This window comes from Aethalodelphis obliquidens, unplaced genomic scaffold (genome assembly GCF_003676395.1).
Source record: "Aethalodelphis obliquidens isolate GAN/ISIS:26980383/991018 unplaced genomic scaffold, ASM367639v1 scaffold13, whole genome shotgun sequence".
Classification (NCBI taxonomy): Eukaryota; Metazoa; Chordata; class Mammalia; order Artiodactyla; family Delphinidae; genus Aethalodelphis; species Aethalodelphis obliquidens.
The window spans coordinates 1011649-1032018 of record NW_020837957.1 but is presented as its reverse complement, the minus strand read 5'-3'; positions in this window follow the sequence as shown (position 1 = coordinate 1032018).

The following is a 20370-nucleotide window of genomic DNA, read 5'->3' as shown; positions in this document are numbered from 1 at the left end:
TATATACATGTTTGCCCCCAACAAGAAGTTAAGCTTCTTAAGAGGAGATTAAATACCTTATTCTATTTTATATTCTTTACAATTGTCAGCACAATATTTTGAATTAGTGGTTTCACAATAAACATTTTGCTAAATTAATTAAAAATTCATTAACCAACCAATTAATAATAAAGATTACATTAATTAAAGACTAAGCAGAGCTGTTAGAGAACACTTAAATTCCCAGTGGAATCAACAAGAATAACTTGAATATACTTGACAGTACATTTGGTTTTTTGTTTGTTTTTTAATTTATTTATTTATTTTTGGCTGCATTGGGTCTTCGTTGCTGCACGTGGGCTTTCTCTAGTTGTGGCGAGCAGGGGCTACTCTTTCTTGCAGTGCATGGGCTTCTCATTGTGGTAACTTCTCTTTGATGCAGAGCATGGGCTCTAGGCACGTTGGCTTCAGTAGTTGTGGCATGCGAGCTCAGTAGTTGTGGCTCACAGGCTCTAGAGCGCAGGCTCAGTAGTGGTGGCGCTGGGGCTTAGTAGCTCCGTGGCATGGGGGATCTTCCTGACCCAGGGCTCGAACCCATGTCCCCTGCATTGGCAGGTGGATTCTTAACCACTCTGCCACCAGGGAAGTCCCAGTACATTTGTTTTTAAAAATATCCCAAGAGGAAAAATCATCTAGACCCATTTGAACATTTCATAAAGCAATTTTAACCAAGTTATTTATGACTTGGTGAATTATTTATTCTACAGATACACTAAGGTTATGTTTCTTAAAAAAAAAAAATGGAGCAATGAGACTAGATAACCTAGATAATTCAAATTCCCATTTTACTTTTCTCAGAATTGTTTCTTGGATTCTTTCTTTAGTCTTTTCCTTTGCTTGGTTGAGCTATAAACTTTAAAGTTCTTAAGTATAAAAGCAGTAGAGCTATGTTGTCAGGTTCTCTAGAACAAAGATCACTAATAAGCTTTGTTTGCAAAAAGAAATCCTATTGTGGAATTAAGAGTACACGCCTGGAAGTCAGAGACCTGGTTCTACTCCTGGTGCTGTTACTATGTTATCTTATCCAAAATACTTTACCTTTCTGACCACAGTTTCCTTTTTTATACAATTAGACAGTTTTTATACTAATCCCCAAAGTTCCACCAAATTATTAAAATACTCTAAATTTATTACAAATAGCATTGATACTTATTTTTTTATTGAAGTATAGTTGATTTACAATATTGTGTTAGTTTCAGGTTGTACAGCAAAGTGACTATATATATATAGTCTCCTGTGCTATACAGTAAATCCTTGTTGTCTATTTCATATACAGTAGTGTGTATCTGTTAATCCTACACTCCCAATTTATCCCTTCTGCCGCTTCCCCTGTGGTAACCATAAGTTTGTTTTCTATGTCTGTCAGTCTCTTTCTGTTTTGCAGAAAAGTTCATTCGTACTGTTTTTTAGATTCCATATATAAGTGATATCATATGATATTTCTCTTTTCTGACTTACTTCATTTAGTATGATAACCTCTAGGTTCATCCATATTGCTACAAATGGCATTATTTCATTCTTTTTATGGCTGAGTAATATTCCATTATATATATGTACCACATCTTCTTTATCCATTCATATGTTGATGGACACTTAGGTTTCTTCCATGTCTTGGCTATTGTAAATAGTGCTGCTATGAACATTGGGGTCCATGTATCTTTCTGAATTAGAGTTTTCTCTGGATATATGCCCAGGAGTGGGATTGCTAGATCATATGGTAACTCTATTTTTAGTTTTTAAGGAACCTCTAAACTGTTTTCCATAGTGGTTGCACCAATTTACATTCCCACCAACAGTGTAGGAGGGCTCCCTTTTCTCCACATGCTCTCCAGCATTTACTATTTGTAGACTTTTTGATGGTGGCCATTCTGAGTGGTGTGAGGTGATATCTCATTGTAGTTTTGATTTGCATTTCTCTAACAATTTGTGATGTTGAGCATCTTTTCATGTATTTGTTAGCCATCTGTGTGTCTTCTTTGGAGAAATGTCTATTTAGGTCTTCTGCCCATTTTTTTGATTGGGCTGTTTGTTTTTTTGATATTGAGTTGCATGAGCTGTTTGTATATTTTGGAAATTAATCCCTTGTCAGTCACATCGTTTGCAATTATTTTCTTCCAGTCTGTAGCTTGTCTTTTCATTTAGTTTATGGTTTCCTCTGCTGTGCAAAAGCTCATACATTTGATTAGGTCCCACTTGTTTACATACTTATTTTTTTAATTAAGTAGCCTTTTATTGGAAAGAGTAATATGTATGTGTGGCAGGTTAAAATTGGCCACAAATTCTTCGATGCTCCTCCCTGTAAGAGATAGAGTCTATTTCCTCAGTCCTTGAAGCTGGGCTGGCCATGTGACTTTCTTTGACTAACAGAATATGGCAGAAGTGTTGTGTGAGTTCCTGTGAGTCTAGGCCTCAAGAGGCCTTGCAACTTCAGCTCTTGCTCTCCTTGAACACAGGCATCATGTCAAGAAGCTGAGGCTGACCTGCTAGAGGCAGATGGCACACATGACAGCCAGCATCCACAGCCAGACACCTAAATGAGTCCACGTTAAATCATCCTGCTCTTGTCCAATCACCAGACTCCTGCAGCCACATGACCAAGAGAAGACCAGGAGAACTACCTGGTGAGCCCAGCCCTAACTTGCTCACCCTTAGAATTGTTACGAAAGAAAATGGGTGTTTAGTCACTAAGTTTTGAAGTGATTTGTTATATATAGCAATAAATAACTAGTATAATACCACCAGTTAAAAAAAAGAAATCAGAGGGCTTCCCTGGTGGCGCAGTGGTTGGGAGTCCGCCTGCCGATGCAGGGGACGCAGGTTCGTGCCCCGGTCCAGGAGGATCCCACGTGCCGCGGAGCGGCTGGGCCCGTGAGCCATGGCCGCTGAGCCTGCGCGTCCGGAGCCTGTGCTCCACGACGGCAGAGGCCACAGCAGTGAGAGGCCCGCGTAACGCCAAAAAAAAAAAAAAATCAGAACAAGCAAAAATATGTCTTCCTTCCTCCCAAAAGCCTGAGTTCCCATCCCCAGAGACAAAGTCCCCACAATGGGAAGATATTCTGCACACTGCTCTGCATCTTGCTTGATTCCTTTAATATAATATGGAATTTATATCAGCCATATAAATAGCATTGGAGCATTCCATTATATGGATAATATAGCATAATTCACTTAACCAGTCCCCTTCAGACAGACATTTAGGCAGTTTCTGCTTTTTTGTTATTTACAAACACTGATACAATGATCATCTTTGTACATATACATCTATGCATACATGTATACCTATATTTCTTTAGGAGGTGGGGATGGGGATCGAGGATGGTACTCCCTCACTCAGATATGTGGAAAGTCCACACCAACAAACAAACTTCTATCCAACAGGCAGGACTAGTAAGGCAATCCTACTGTCCAGTCAATGCCAATGAGGGTGATCCCTACTAAAGCCAACTTTTTTTTTTTTTTTAGCTTTTATCGCTCTGTCGAAGTCACTCTGTTGTTCTCAGTGCTGTGTGTTTCTTCTGGTATACCACAGCAGGCTTCTGAACTTTTGTCAAAAGCTGCAGTTGCCACATACTTTGCCCAGACATCCATTGTATGCCAGGGAGTCTATCTAAGCTTCTGGCTATAATCACCAATCTCATCACTGCCTCTCACTGAGGAAAGCCTGTCCCCACAAGAGAACTATCAAGCAGGTAAACACTGATAAAAATCATACCTAGATTTCTCTGCATTATATCCCTCATAGGATACTTGATTTTACCTCTCTTTCCCCTCTCCACTCCAGCTCTCACCTTCTTTTGTGCTTTCTAGGGCCCTTCTTCTGACTAAGTTTTCAGCTTTCACTCGTTCTTACAGTTTTGGAGCAGGCTTGACCCTCTCCACAAATGCCTGATGGGAAGAATCCACTTATGAAGAACACAGGCTTCCCGTGCTCTGGTTCAAGGCACACACCGGTACTCTCCAGCCAAAGGCTCTCAAATGCTCTCCATTATCATTTTCCAAAAATACTTGAACCCCGGATTATGAGAAGACCAGTTTCTGAGACACTCCATCACTGTGCCTCAGGCTGCTGTGGGTGAATGACACACAGCACATAGGATCAAGATTTTCCCATGGCCCTTGCTCCCAGATGAAAGGCACCTTCAATCATATGCTCCCAGGTTCTACACCCCAACATAACCTCTTAGGCTTTCATTAATAATGAACTGAACCGGGCTTCCCTGATGGCACAGGGAAGTGGTTGAGAGTCCGCCTGCCGATGCAGGGGACGCAGGTTCGTGCCCCGGTCCAGGAGGCTCCCACATGCCACGGAGCGGCTGGGCCCGTGAGCCATGCCGCTGAGCCTGCGCGTCCAGAGCCTGTGCTCCGCAGTGGGAGAGGCCACGGCAGTGAGAGGCCCGCGTACCGCAAAAAACTTAAAATAAAATAATGAACTGAACCCATCTACAAAACAAATGAAGCTGGAAAGTGAGATACTTTCCTACCCTCCCTTGCAGGTACAAGTAGCCATTGTGTCCAAGTTCTGGTCAGTGATGTGTATGGGGAAGTCAGCTGGTAGGGCATCTGTGAACGTTTTTTCCTTTTCTAACAAAAGGGATAAATGCAGTGTGCTCTGCCCTTCTAGCTCCTATCTCTTCTTCCTGCATTAAATACAAAAATACCTGGAGCTCTGACAGACATTTTGCAACCATGGGTGATGTATTAATTTTCAATTGCCAAATTACCACAAACTTAGTACCTTAAAAAAAAGACAAATTTATTATATTACAGTTCTAGAAGTTAGATCTTTGCCACCTTTTAAAAGCTGCCTGCATTCCTTGGCTCACGGCCCCTTCCTCCATCTTCAAAATCAGCAGCATAATAGCTTCAAATCTCTGTTTCTCTGACCTCTGCTTCTTTCAACACATTTCCTTCTCTGACTCTGACTCTCTTGCCTCCCTCTTATAAGGACCATTGTTTACATTAGACCTACCTGGATAAACCAGATTACTCTTCCCATCTCAAGATTCTTAACTAAATCACATCTACAAAGTCCCTTTGGCCATCAAAAGTTATATATTCATAGGTTTTGAGTATATGGATGTGGACATCTTTGGGGAGTTTTTATTCTCTCTACCAAAAGTAATATGCATAATGACCAAAAGCTGAGGATGATAAAACAGAAAGATAGAAGAGCCCACATGCTTGATGACGTTACAGAATCACAGTACCAGTCCTGGGCTGTATACCTCTACGTCGTAAAATGTCTTCATTGCTTAAGTCACCATTAATTGGGTTTTCATTTTCTTGCAACTGAACACATTCTAACTGGTACATTGTTTTCATTGTGCAAGATTTAATGTGATTCCTGGGCAGATTCTTCCACATAGAACAAGATGGCCACCAGTAGCTTCAAGATTACCTTTTACCAACTTCGCAGCCTAGATGGAAAGAGAGAATCTCTCTCACATTAGGTCCGGAAAAAGATCTGGCCTGACTCTCACTGTCCTAAATTGAGCCAGGCCTGGGCCACATACCAACTCATGGAGCAGAGATATGGGGTCAGCCCCACCAGAACCTCAAGAACTGAGAATAAAGAAGGGGAACTTTCACAAAGGAGAACTGGGGCTTTGCTACTAGAAAATCAGCTAATAGATGCTGGGCAGCAAAAGCAACTGAAGATTACTAGAGAAGGTGATACATAAAGCGTTCTTTTCTTGAGCACTTACTATATTCCAGACACCAGGCTAAGCCATTTTTATTCATTTAAAAAACAGTTACTGAGCACCTACTACATGCTAGGCAGGAGAAAAAGAAAGATATGGTTCCTGTTCCCAAGGCAGTTAATATTTGAAGAGTTTACAAGTATTATCTCATTTAATCCTTTCAAACACAATATGACATAGGTATTTTATTTATCCCTACCTAATAGATTAAAACATAAAATGCCATATAGCATAGAGTGCTTAAGTGACTTGCTCATGGTAGTGAGTGGCAGAGCTGGAATTCAAGGTTTATCTCAGAAGCCTAGCCCTAATCTAATATACATGCTGCAACTATAGATGAGAAGTAAGCTGAAAGGGGATAGCACTGCCCCTAGTGACCTACAGGACCAGGGCTGTTCCAGGGAATGCTGAGGACCCAGACAAGGTACTTCAGTCAAGTTAAAATGGATATCAAGGGCTGGTAGAGAAAAACATATGTGAAAGAAGGAAGACAGACTCCTGTAGCCTGCAGGAGTGAAAGGGAACTTGGGGACCAATTATATATTTCATTTCATTTTTTACATAAATGAGACCTCATCCTCGCTCTTTGCTCCATTTTCACCCCCTATAGTCATTAACTAATAGAACCCAAGAGTTGGAAGACGAGTTATAGAGCTTCTAGTCAAAAGCTCTTCATAACCCAGACAGCAGCCAAAGTCTCCCTGCCTCTTAAGACCAAGCAAAATTGACTCAAACTTCCACTCCACCTGCTATGGAATATCGAATGCCCTTCCCAACATCACTGAAAAAACCTAGGTACTCATCCTCATGGAAGCTGCTTCTGGCTCTAACTACTTTGTCTTCCAAGTTGTTGGTCTCTATATTGTTGCTTCTCCTTCATTGCAGCCTTGTCATCAATTCAGATGTGTAATTCAACCCAATTAATACACTAATCTCCTGCACCTCATTTTATACTAATGAAAGAACTGAGACATGAAGAGGTTAAAAGACTTACACCAAATCGTTCAGTTGATGAGGGGCAGGCCTGGGCCAAGATGTCAGGCCTTCTTTCTACTTCATCATTCTGCTCCATCAGGCACCTTTGTGTAGGGCAGAATGGGAAAAGAAAACTTGGGTGACTGTTGCCTCACCCTTATGACCTCATGTAACTTTATCTCCCAGATACCCTGTCTCCAAATACAGTCATTTTGAGGTTACAACTTAACACATGAATGTTGAATGGGATACAGTGCAGTCCACAGCATGACCTCATTAAAAGTTAGGAAAAAACCAATGTGTCAGCCATAAAAAGGAACGAAATTGGGTCATCTGTAGAGACGTGGATGGATCTAGAGACTGTCATAAAGAGTGAAGTCAGAAAAACAAATATCGCATATTAACACATGTATGTGGAACCTAGAAAAATGGTACAGATGAACTGGTTTGCAGGGCAGAAATAGAGACACAGATGTAGAGAACAAATGTATGGACACCAAGGGGAGAAAGTGGCGGTGGGGAGGGGTGGGGGTGGTGGGATGAATTAGGAGATTGGGATTGACATGTATACACTAATATATATAAAATAGATAACTAATAAGAACCTGCTGCATAAAAAATAAATAAAATAAAATTCAAAAAAAAACCCAAAAAACAGTCTGTCATCTCAGAAAAACAATTTCACCTGCCTTCTCAACTCTTAATGAAGTCTTAATTATGAAAATAATTAGCAATAAATAAACTCTTAAATTTTCATTAATAGGGCAAAAGAACTTGCAAATCACCTAACAATCCTTGAGTGCCTAGTATGTGCCAGGTACTGTTACAAACACCTTACATATATTAACTAAATTCATCCTCACACCACCTTATTAGGTAGATACTATTTCAATTCCTGTTTTGCAGATGAAGAAATGGAACCTGCCTAATATCACACAGCTAGTAACAGGCAAGGCTACGATTCAAACTCAAATAGTCTGGCTCTAAGCCTGTGCTCTTAATTCTAACTCAACATAGCTTATACTTATTATAGTCATTTCCAGTTTATTTATGTTGTAAATAAACATGGTTATACAAAAACAACTGGAAAATAATACGTATGAATTATATTGTATAGCTTATTCACGTAAAGTGCTTAGAACTAATTCTCAATTAAAAAGGAAAAATAGAATTGAAAATTATAGGCAACTCAAGTCAGTAGTGCATGAATAAAGCATCCCTCCTAAAAATTTGGGGAGTTCCAGCTATCTACTTATGTCATATATAATGGAAACACTGAAATATTGCCGAGTCTTGCCTTTATTAGTAGAATACTAAATTAGAGTCCTCAATGTACCCTAATAACACTTAATTTTTTTGTAAATATCAAGTATAATTGGAAACAGAAGACCACCCCCAACTAGGATGACCAACTGTCCCAGTTTGCCTAGGACTGTTCCTCTCTTCTAGTCCAGGAAATTTGTAATTCATTTTGTAAATATCAAGTATAGTTGAAAACAGAAGATTCACTCCCCTCCCCAACTAGAATGACCAACTGTCCTGGTTTGCCTGGGGCTGTCCTTGAGTTCTCTTCTAGTCCAGAAAATTTGCATCTCCTCTGGAACCAGAAACAACTGTACTCATCCAAACACGTTTTTCGCTTTTTTTGTTTTGCCACATCTTTGGGTTTTGGTGCTCAAAAGCTAAATATTTAACATTTTGTTTCTTATGGTTTCCTTTTCCTGTGGCAGTGGATGATATCCTAGTTTGAACTGGAGAGAGGGATGGGATTTAAAAATAAAAGATTACATCTCAGGAGTCCAAAAAATATTAACAGGAAACAAAATTCTCATCCACAGGGACATTTATCCCAACTCTGGAATCAGCCTGGCTTGGGGAAGGTCCCATTTACCCCCATCAGCTTCTCCCTGGTTGCTTCTCCTCTCTCCTCTTCAAGGCTAAGAAAGTTTATACAATTTGGCCAGCTGTGAGTCTTTACCTATTGTTCCAAAATCAAATGTTAATGATGTAAATTTCCCCCGCGCCCCCCGCCCAGTACTTTGATTTTTGACAGGCAAGGAGCCCAGTTTCTTTCCAAAAGCCTTCCTTCCTTTTTGCCATCAACTTCAAAATGTCTGTTTTAAAACTCAAAACTAAGCAGACACTTTTTCCCTCTGAATTTTTTTCTGCTATAACAAATAATAACAGCTAATATACCATATATTTAATAATAATGGTACTACCCCATGGACTTTAGGTGGTACCAAAATGGAAGAGAATCATTTTTTTTTTTTTGCGGTAAGTGGGCCTCTCACTGTTGTGGCCTCTCCCGTTGCGGAGCACAGACTCCGGACGCGCAGGCCCAGCGGCCGTGACTCACAGGCCTAGCCGTTCCACGGCATGTGGGATCTTCCCGGACTGGGGCACGAACCCGTGTCCTCTGCATCAGCAGGCTGACTCTCAACCACTGCGCCACCAGGGAAGCCCAGTGGAAGAGAATTAGATGCTGACATTGTCTAACAGGAGTTAGTACTCTACAAGTGTTTGCTGGCCAAGCACTGTTGTAAGCACTTCGCATGTATTCTCACAGCAACTTCATGAGGTAGGTACTATTATTATCCTCTTATTCCAGATGAAGACACTAAGTAACAGTAAGGTTACACAGTCACATGACTAGTAAGTGGCAGGGATGTATTTCAAGCAGTCAGGATTCAGATCCATTCTCTATGCCACACTGCTTCTGCCTCTGAGAGGAAATAGAGGAGTTGCAGGAAATGTCAAGGAAAGAATCAGTGGTTGGCATTTCTGAATATTGCTGCAACACTCTCCTTGAAATGCATCAGAAAAGTAAAATGGAATGATGGATGGATCAAGAATGAATGGCTGGATCAACTACATGATGGAGCAAGTGTATTAAAATGTTAATGGTAAAATGATGAGTATACAGGTGTTTATTGCAAAAGTCTTTCAACTTTTCTGTATGCTTGAAATTTTCCATGGCAAAATGTTGAACATCTCCCCCAAATAACTGCAGCACATTTGTACCCTAAGAAGGGCAGCTCAGGTGCTTCTGTCTTTTTTTAAAATTCTACTCTATCCAGCACCCCATTACATATGACAGCACATATTTTATTGCTAAATTGTATAGGATAGGCAAAGTGACTCTGAAATAAGAGCAAGCACAGCAGGCTAACCTGAAGACCTCAAGGAAGAAGTCTAAAAGTGTCCCTAAGGAATGTCGCTGTGAGTCACATTGCTATAGATTGTGACAAGTAGAGATAAAAGACTAAATTATTATGTTTAGCCTAGAGAATCAACCAGTAGAAAGCCCCTGTGAAGACAATCAGTAAATCAACATCTTTAAGGAGGGAAGTTAGAAGCTGAATGCAAATTATTTGCAAATTTTAGATTGTATCTTTGGGTTACTAGTATTAATATAATAATAAGAAAAGTTAACATTTGTTGAATGCTTATTGTATACCAAGGACTATTCTAAACATTTTACATGTATTAACTTATTTAATCCTCTCACCAACTCTAGGAGGGTAGGTACTATTATTGTCCCCGATTTACAGATAAGGTAACTAAGCCACAGAGAGTTTAAGTAACCTGCACAAGGTAACACAGCTGAAAAGTAATGCAGCCAGAGTTTGAAATTAGGCAATCTCATTTCCACACTTGTGGCCTTAACCACTCACTCCCTTATACTGTCTCTTGTTAGGGTTTTAAGCGGTTAATTCATAACCCTTCTCTTTCCTACCTAAATTTAAAACCAACTGAGAAGTAGACACAGGAATCAGAGATAAGAAGTACTAGCTTTATTTCTAATGAAATCTAAATTAAATGATGTGCAACCAAATGGACTTGCTTATAGTTGCTGAACTAGTCAGACTTTCCTACCCAGTCATAGGAAGTACTAAACAGTTTCAGACCTCAACCACAAGCACAGAGCATGTTCTATGTTCTGCTAAGGTCATGGCATGGCAGAGGCTGAAAGCCAGAAGGCATCCTCTCTGTGAGCAAGCAAGTCTAAAATGCGCAGGAGTGGGGCTGATTCACAAATGCCTGGTTCATTCTTCTAAACTCACCAATGAGAGAAGTCATCCTCCCTCCCTCAGGAGAGGAGGGAGTTAGAGGGAAAGGCTCACATGTCCTCTAGTAAAAAGTCCTTCCCATGGAAACATATTGAATAGGAAATAAGTATTTTCTCACCTAGCACTTCTTAGTTATTAAATTCAGCAATATGAGAAGGGAAAAAAAAATTGGTTATACACACACATACACACACACACACACACACACACACACACACACAAGTAATGTGGAGGCATCCCAGAAAGTGTACAAAATATTTGAAATTGCAGAGCCTTAGGAGAGCCTAGAAGGATAGAAATCCAAGAGGAAAAACTCCTCCCAAAGCAGTATCTAATTGAGATAATCTACTTGAAGAAGGAAACACATTTCCTGGCAGGTGGTAAGTGGTCAACTCATCTTCTTAGCTCCTATCCTTATTATTATTATTGTGCTTATTGTTCTGTACTCAACCACAATTCACTTTCTGTATGCAACACAGAATAAAACCATTTAAGTGGATTCCTGGCCAAGTTTTGTCCAGAGAAAAGAAACATTTTACATTTTATAGCACTGTGAATTTTGCAAAGCACTTTAACATATATTATCTCATTTGATTCCCAGAACAACCCTGGTAAGGCAGGTATTACAATGGAAATTGCATTTTGTCCAGGAGCTAAAGTAACATGTAAGGTAAAAAAAAAAATCAAATATAATAAAAATTAGTCACAAACTCCCTTAAATTTGCCCTTACAGTATAGAAGCATACCATCGCTCCCTTAATCTAATTGTCAGCTTTTCCACTGTTGGAACAGGCTGATACCTCTTTGGTTGAACTCTAGATGTAAGAGCTTGCTTGTGTTTAGAGTCCATGTTGTACAAAAATATAAGGGCAGTATATTTAACCATAGAGATGTCATCCCATTTTCTGTAGCAAGATGCTTACATTGTAAAATGCATAAGGGAATGGAGACTAACTGCATCTAGCAACTTCATGCCACCCTTTCTTCATTTCCCTCTGTCCATGCCCACTGAATGGAATTCATGGCAACTTCACATTTAAATGATTTTTCATTCTCTCTTTTGCCTTTTTTCTCTCTGTCTCTGTTTCTTTCTCATACTTTTAAAGTGATGTTTGGTTTAACTTAAGCTAAATAGACATAGAATGTCCCCACTAGATTATCATAATCTGAGGTTTACAGTTTCAAGTAACTTAGCCAAAATCATCAGGCAGCAAAAGTCAATCAGCTGACTTCTACCCCATCTTCTTTTAACTATGCAACATCACATCCTCCCATTAACCAGATAGTATAACTGAGGTAGTCTTTACAAGCTGAAAATTAGGTATTTGCCTGATCAGATACAATCTAGGCAGATAGTAACTTCTTTTAGTATAATCTTAGTGTAGATCTAGAAAAATGTTAAAATTAGTCTACCTAGACCAGAGCTCAGCAAAGACATAAGGCACATGTCCTTGCTCTTGTGAAAGTGCTATCATATCTTTAATGACTATTGTCAAGACCTCTCATCCACAAGACTGAAAAATACCCTGAAAGTGAAAAAGTGATTTACCAAGTGGCACTACAGAGTAAATTAGTTCACATTTGTTAAGTTGTGAGAACACAAAAATGATACCTAGCTCACACAGATGGAAGGGGCAGTGGTATCAGCAATGTCATTTTAAAATATGAAATGTGACAACCATGGGTATATAATATCAGAGAAAAAAAAAAGCTAGCCTCATGAAAATATGACTGCTATTAAGTCAGCAAAACTGTAAAGTAATAATAGCCACCAGTATTGAGCACTCCAAATGCATTATCATAGTAAATCTTCATATTATGTTTCCCATTTCATAGATAAGAAAATTGAGATTCAGAGAGGCCAAATACCTTTGATCAGAATCATTTCAGAAGTGACAGAGCCAGGATTTGATTGACTGTAGGACTATGAGATCCAAAGCCCATGCTCTTTCCAGATAATCATTCTGCGTCTCAAACCCTCTCTAGAATTTTGAAAATACAGTATAGCTATCTCTTACACAGTAAGTTTTTAGCTCTTATAATTTAATAATTTTTTTCTCACACTTCATCTCATTTATGCAAGAATATTTAAAAGCAATAGATAAATAAATGTAGCCCATTAAGACTTCCCTGGTGGTCCAGTACTTAAGACTTTGCACTTCCACTGCAGGGGGCACGGGTTCGATCCCTGGTCGGGAAACTAAGATCCCAAGTGACACACTGTGCGGCCAAAAAAAAAAAGTAACCCATTAAGTATATATATTGAATATTCTGTACGAGAATATGGTTCCCAAAGTAGAGAGCAGATTCGCTCAGTCTCCTGTGGGGCTTCTTCACTTTATTCATGGGGCCCCATGGGTGGTGGTGGTAGAGGAAGGTGATTCAGTCTCCTCCCCTGAACTACAATATACACTATCAATATCAGAGGGCAGGAGTCATCAAACTGCCGGAGGCTTGAACGACAGATACCTTGGAACATCAGATATCTTAAATCAAGACAAAAGTGAAATTAAGGTTTAAAAAAAATCTCTAAATGTTTAAATAGTTACTGAAAAATATCTGTTACCGGAAATGTTGAAATGATAGTTATAATAGTACAGTTCCTCTGTTTCCTTTCTTTCTCTCAGCTAAATTTTCAATAGTAGTCTTTACAGAGAAAGACAAATACTGTATGATATCACTTATATGTGGAATCTAAAAAATACAACAAACTAGTGAATATAACAAAAAAGAAACAGACTCACAGATAAAGAGAACAAAGTTAGTGGTTACCAGTGGGGAGAGGGAAGGGGGGGCAATACAGGAGTACAGGATTAAGTACACACTATTATGTATAAAATAATCTACAAGAAGGGACTTCCCTGATCATCCAGTGGTTATAGACTTCCCCTTCCAATGCAGGGGGTGTGGGTTTGAACCCTGGTTGGGGAGCTAAGATCCCACATGCCTCGAGGCCAAAAAACCAAAACACATAAGACAGAAGCAAAATTGTAACAAATTCAATAAAGACTTTAAAAATGGTCCACATCAAAAAAATCTTAAAAAAAAAAAAAAAAAAAAAAACAAGGGGAATTCCCTGGTGGTCCAGTGGCTAAGACTTCTTGCTCCCAATACAGGGGGCCTGGGTTCCATCCCTAGTCAGGGAACTAGATTCCACATGCTGCAACTAAAAGATCCCGCATGCCACAACTAAGACCCAGCTCAGCCAAATTAAAAGAAAAGAAAAGAAAAAAAAAAGCTACAAGGATATATTGTATAACACAGGAAAAATATAGCCAATATTCTATAATAAAAAAAAAAATAGTGGTCTTTATGTGGGCAGACTCCATCAGATACTTCCAAGTTCAATGTCAGGCCTAGGACTAAGAATTAGCCTTGTCCTTTAATCCAATCTGTTAACTCTTATATTCGATTCCCTCCAGCAGCAAGAGCAACTTTTATCATAAAATCATAATTCCTGATGTATGTGGAAAGGTGATGCTGTTGAAGTACCATCAATAAAGCAGATGTTTCACAGTGGTTGTGATTAATTTGTGCTGATCTTGATACCACTTGCTCTTGTAACCAACATTTACATTTGTAAAATGGTAGAATTTGAGAGATGGTTTACTGATATAATCTGTAACAATGGCAAAGAAAGAAGCTAACTGAGCTATATAAAGACTAAATCAGTAAATCAACTATACTTCAGTAATAATAAAAAAAAAACACCTAAATCAATAGGGACCACACAAACTAGATATAAATTTGCAAAAAAAAAAATGCATTAAGTGTATAACACTAAAGAGCATATTATCTTGATCCCAATTGGAGGGCAATGACAAAATAATCTGGGATTTACTTTCTTCTTCTCTATATTAAATACTAGAATCTGTATGAATATCTTTCAGGGAAGCCATCAAAGGTCCTAGTTTTGTATGGTGAATGGTTTGGATAACTGACAGGTGAGAGATTAACGTTTATGCCAATGTTCACAGCAATGAAGGATAAATTATATAACTGTTTAAGCTTTTAAAAATGCTTTTTTTTTTTCTCATTAAAAGAAAGAATGAGATTCTGACAACTATCCCACAAAAATTTTACCACCAGTATAGTCTGAACCCAACCCTGGGAGAGGTGGTAAATAACTAGGGATCTCCAAATAGATCTCAGAGCAGGCCCCGTAGACAGCCCTGGAACATGTATACTGAATACAGAATCCTGATACTTTCTCAAAGCTATAGCTTTTGCTCAGTTTTCTCCACAAACAGTAGTCTTAACATAGAGGCCAAACCACGTTGAATTCTTTGTGTGTCAAGATAAAGAAACCCAACACACGACAATATAACATCTTTAGTATTGAAATCTAAGCAAATGACTCTCAAATTCTCTATACTTTACTAAGGAAATAAAAGTTCTATAAAAGAAAGACACTCTAACAAATAAAGCTGCCCCTGTGTGCAATGGATGTTTTGTGAGGTAGCGATTCCTCTTCTACTGGGAGAACTGAAGCAGAGGCTGGCTGAAAACCCCGAGGTACTCTAGAGGAGTTTTCTTCATTAGGCTGGAGGTGGAACTGTCTGCTGGTACTTTAGGCTAGGCCAAGGAGTTTTCAACTAATTTCACCGTGGCAGAAAAAATATCGCAGAAAATCCAATTATATTATGAACGTTGAAATGTGTTATACTTTTTAAGTCTCTAATAAATGCTTTTTAAATTCCTTCATTAAAAAAATTAACACGGTGTTTATAAAAGCATTTATGGGGGGACTGAAGGAAAGGAATGGGAAGAAAACAGTCCCCCAAACTCGAGAAGAACCTCATTCGATCAATAAGCACCTTCAAGATTCCTCATCCCCACTCCCATGGTCCTAGTCTGTCTTTTACTAGACAAATACTTTTGATCGTCCCCTTTGTGCGCTCAGTAATGTTAGACGGTAAGGAGCTCACAGAGCATCGTAGACAACGGTTCACTAGTTGGCACCGTGGGCTCCAACAAGGCGCAAGCGACCTGAGCTGGGAGGCTCAGGAAGGCTTCCCGGAGGAGGCGGTGCCTCCCAGATGGAGCTTGAAAGCAAAGAGAAAATTTAAGGTTTGGGGTTGCTAGGTTGCTGTGTTCCCCGGCATGCGCCTCTTGCTAGGGTAACGGCGAAAATGTGTTGTTGGTCTTTTGGAGAAAACTGAGTCTCGCTTACCATCTGTCGAGAGGAGAGAGTGGAAGGAATGGAGGGAGGAAAAGAACCAAAGCTCCCTTCTTCGATAAGACGTGCACTGCAGCTCCTGTTGCCGGATCCCGGGAAGGAGCGTTCCAAATGCCCACTCCGCTGAAGCGGGAGCAGCTGGGCGGTGATGGCGGTGAGGACATTTCTTGCCACGCGTTGGCGGCCAGGCGAACAGGCCCAAGTCGAGGGGCACTCCCGTCCCAAGACCCTGGCCTTGTCGCCCGAGTTCTCACGACCCTCCTTAAGGCTGTAGTTTAACTAGAACCTAGTAGCGCTGTCCCTGGTTCCCCAGAGATCCTGGGTTGGGGAGTCTCGGCCGCCCTGGTTCACACCGCGGAGATTTGTTCCCGTCGCGAGCTTACCCAGCGCGGGCCCCGGGGCGCCGCGGGAGCGGGTGTCGTTTTACGGATGGGTTTCCTCCCTAAGCAATTCAAATTCTCTCCCCCCACCAACCCCGGCCCCCTGCCTCACCCCCAGGCAGAGGGAGCTGGAGTCCCGCAGGCCAAGCCCTAGTGCCTGGCGCAAAGGTGGACCCGAAGTGGGAGGGGGTGGACACGCCCATGGAGGCCGACTCCCGACACCCGGGCGGTGAGGCTGGACCTCTGACCCTCGGGGTGAGCGGAGCTTCGGGCCTGGATTTCCCTTCTTCATTCTTCCCCTCCCAAATCCCGAGGCAAGAAGGAGATCTAGCCGTCGGTCCCTGGAGAACCGCTCAGCCCTGGGCGAGCAGAGCGGCGAGGCCCGGGCGGGTTGGGGCGGATCGGGCGCCCAGGGCCGCGGGGCCACCCACGGTCTAGGTCTTGGTCTTCCGCGAGCTGAGTCCTGCTCGGCCCAGTATTTCTCTGCGTTTGTCTTGTTTTTTTTTTTTTTCCTCCACTCTTCCCAACCTTCTTTGCCCCACTGTTCGCTTTTTTTTTCTTTCCTCAAGGGGGGCATCCTTCCTGGGTAGAGAACAATTTTTCCTCCGCTGAGTATTTCCATGGCTTATCCTTGGGCCGCTGAGTGACCTTGGGGAAGTCACTGAACTTTCAGGAACTGTGTGAAAAGAGGGAAGGGTGCTCTCTAGGGCTGTTTTTCTGAAGATGCCTCCGAAATTTAGCCCCAGAGGACTCAAGGGAATGAAGGTGTTCCCTCTCCCTCCCCATCTCACCACTGATAGGACGGAGCTGTGTGCATAAGCACAAAATCATCTGAAAAAGGAGGGCTTTTGGTACGAGTTTTATATTAAAATAAGAGAGGTGACTAACTTAATTCTTATTTTGAAAAATTCGGATGTAAGACACCCTATTGGGAAATAAAAATAAGGTGATGCTCTCTACGACTCCTTCGCTGATTTTGCAACATTTATTTCCAAATTTTGTTCTGCATACTCGCCCCCCTTGGCTGGTGCTGCCCTCGGGGAGCAAAGAATGGCTGGTACATTCCTGAGAGGGCAAGGGGAGGGTGTAGTGATGGTTAAGAGAGAAGTTGGCTCTGGGTGTAACTATGCCAACTGTTGGAGGGAGGCAAAGGGAGGGTGGTCTTTTACGCGGGTCTGAGATCTGGTTGCCTTTAATTCGCCCTGAGACTGCGTGTTGCGTTAATGGGCATCTGTCAGCGGAGGGCTCAGGTTTCCCCACTTGCCTCGGGCAGTGGAAGCAAAGGGGCAAAAAGCAAAGTAGACCACTCAACCAGAAAGAAATATGCCAGGCCTCTGGAGCAGGGGGTGCGGACTGAGAGTGAGTGGGCACCACGGGCTTCTCCTCAGGCCCAGGGCTGGGCTGAAGGACTCAAGACCAGGAGGAGACCCCACCTTTGAAAAGCCCCTTCTGATTAGACTCTCTTTTGCTCCATCCTTTCAGATAGCAAGGGACTGGAATAGGTTATGCAACCCCTCATAGAAAAACCCATTTTTTTATACCTAAAATCTAGTTGTTCAAAACCAAGCCAAACATTGCAAGTGTTTGTAACAGAGTTGTTTGTCTTTCTAGAAGCCATTAACAAACAAATTAACTCCTTACATCCCCTTAGGTCTCTACAGTTTATAAAACATTTTTCACTGACACCAACTCACCTAATCCTGCAAGCCCAAGTGACAAAGAGACTCCTCATTCTCATTGTAGAGGCAAGGGAATGGAGAGAAAGAAACCAAGCAGTTTGTCCAAGGTCACAGTCAGGAAGTACCCATTCCCTGATCGGGACGCCTCCCCCCCTCTGGAAGGCATGTCTCATTCCACTGCTTCCTGTCATTCCCTCCCATGAAATAGACACACACACAACCGCCACGCGACCTGGGCACTCTGAGAACACCTTCCAGCCTCCCCATTCACCTCCCAGAGAGGCGTTCATTTACTAATTATGCTGCAGTTTGCAGCATGTGTCTAACAGACACATGGCTCTGGAACTGGCTTTCCTTCACATTATAGTCTCTTCAGTACAGTTCTTCAAGGACCCCACGTTAAAACGTGCGCACACACACACACCAGCCTTTCATAGTCCCCTCACTGCCAAAACTCTTCCTATAAACCATATAAAATAAATAACCTCAAACATAACTCTTAATTGCTTCCAAGTCCATGTTTCCTCATCACTAAACTTTATTGCTTCCCAATCTTTAGGGCAAACTTCCCTCGGGACTTTGTCCCTTCCAGGAGAGAGGCCGAGAAAAACAGTTTTTCCAAGATTCGACCTGGGTGTCCCAGGACGGGAGGATGAGCACAGGAAGGGTGTCAGTGTGCTCAGAGCCTGGGAGGGAAGCAGAGGTCTCTCAGGGTTGGGAGTGGACCCTCGGAGACAAAACGCGGAAGTTTTCCATCTGCTCGTCGCCCCCTACAGGCCACGTCCGCCATCGCAGCAAGAGCCCTGCAGAGCCCGTGCGTGTATTCTAGCCTTCGTTCGCCTTTCCCTGGACCTCCGAATCCACCCTCCATTCCCGGAGGGACTGAGTACCGGGACCCCACTCAGGGACTTCGTCCAGGGGATACTCTAAGGGCCACAGGCCTTGGAACTGGATGGACTTTCTAGAAATGAATGCCGGAAGAAGTGGAAACCAGTTTAAATTCGTGTGTAGCCGAAAGCTAAAATCCTCCCCATAAAAAATAACCCGTTTCTTCTTTTTATTACAAATAAATCTGCCTAAGTGAAATAAAAAGCCGATATCAGTCGTGTTGTCTTTAAATCTCAGTGTAAAAGATTTCAGTGCCTTTCCTCGCTTCTGCCCGCGTCCGCTCATATCAAATGTGGGTTTCAAGCCCTCCCTTCCCCAAGTGCTTGCGTTCATTATATACAATATTTGCATTTTTTCCTTCTGTTCTAAGCTTTCGTGGTTTAGCAAGCTTAAACCAAAAAGAGCTTTTCAGCTGAGCTATGGCCAGGCCTATCTCCCTGACATCTGCCGGGACTTTAAACAGCCGCTGGTCGGTTTGGGGTCTGCGTCTAAGAGTCTCCTACCCTCCAAGAAATAAAGGAGGGGGACCATCTTCAGGCTCTAGTTCAAGGTTGATAAGTGTCTGGAAGGAAAGTTGCCGGAGGATCTCTCCTCTACACTCCACCGCCTAATGTATCGGGGGAGTGGGGTGGGAAGCTCTGCGAATCTCAAGCGGCAGCTTGTGGCCGAGTGTCACGCTGCGGGCGCAGGCTCGGCCGGTATTGCTGCTATGCGCGGAAATATGAGCGAGTAATTTTATAAGTAACAAAGGATCAGGGATGGAATGAGGCCCCTGTTATCCAATGTCATTTAGAAGCCTTGGATCAGCAGCTTCTTGAGGCTAAAAGTGAATTCAAGAAGCCCTGCCTTTCCCTTTTCCCAGGGGTGTCAGCTAAATTTAGAAATAACCTCTATGTGTTTGCACAAATCATGTACCATTTGCTGTTTGTGTAAAAACCGATTAGCCAGACACAACTGTGAAACAACTTGTTACTTTTATAGCTGCAACACACAAACAAATTTAGATCCGTTTATTTTTCCTTGTAAAAAGAGATTAGAAGGGACCCACCCGGAGACTGTGTGGTCCATAATCTCTTCTCCGTGAAGGTAACTGTTGCTCCTCTCGGTGGCGGTTGATTATCAAGTTCTTGTTTATCAAGTTAAACGATCTCACCCCAGGCAGCTTGTTTTATTTTAGGACTCTGATCCAGAAGGAATGTTTACTCAGGACACAATAATGTTTACTGTTTACCAGGAAGACCGGTTCGGTTTTTGCGAAGAAGGGTCTTTTAAAGCGACTCCCTAGCCCACACCGACAGCAGGGAAAAAAGGCTGGGATCAGCAGCCGGGAGGCATCTCCGCGACCAGGGAGGCAAGGTGGACGCCAGCGCCAGGGACTGGCGGTGTTTTGCAAACAGCACGCGCATAGGGCCGAGCCTCAGTACTGCTATCCGCTCCAGTTTAAAAAAGTGATTT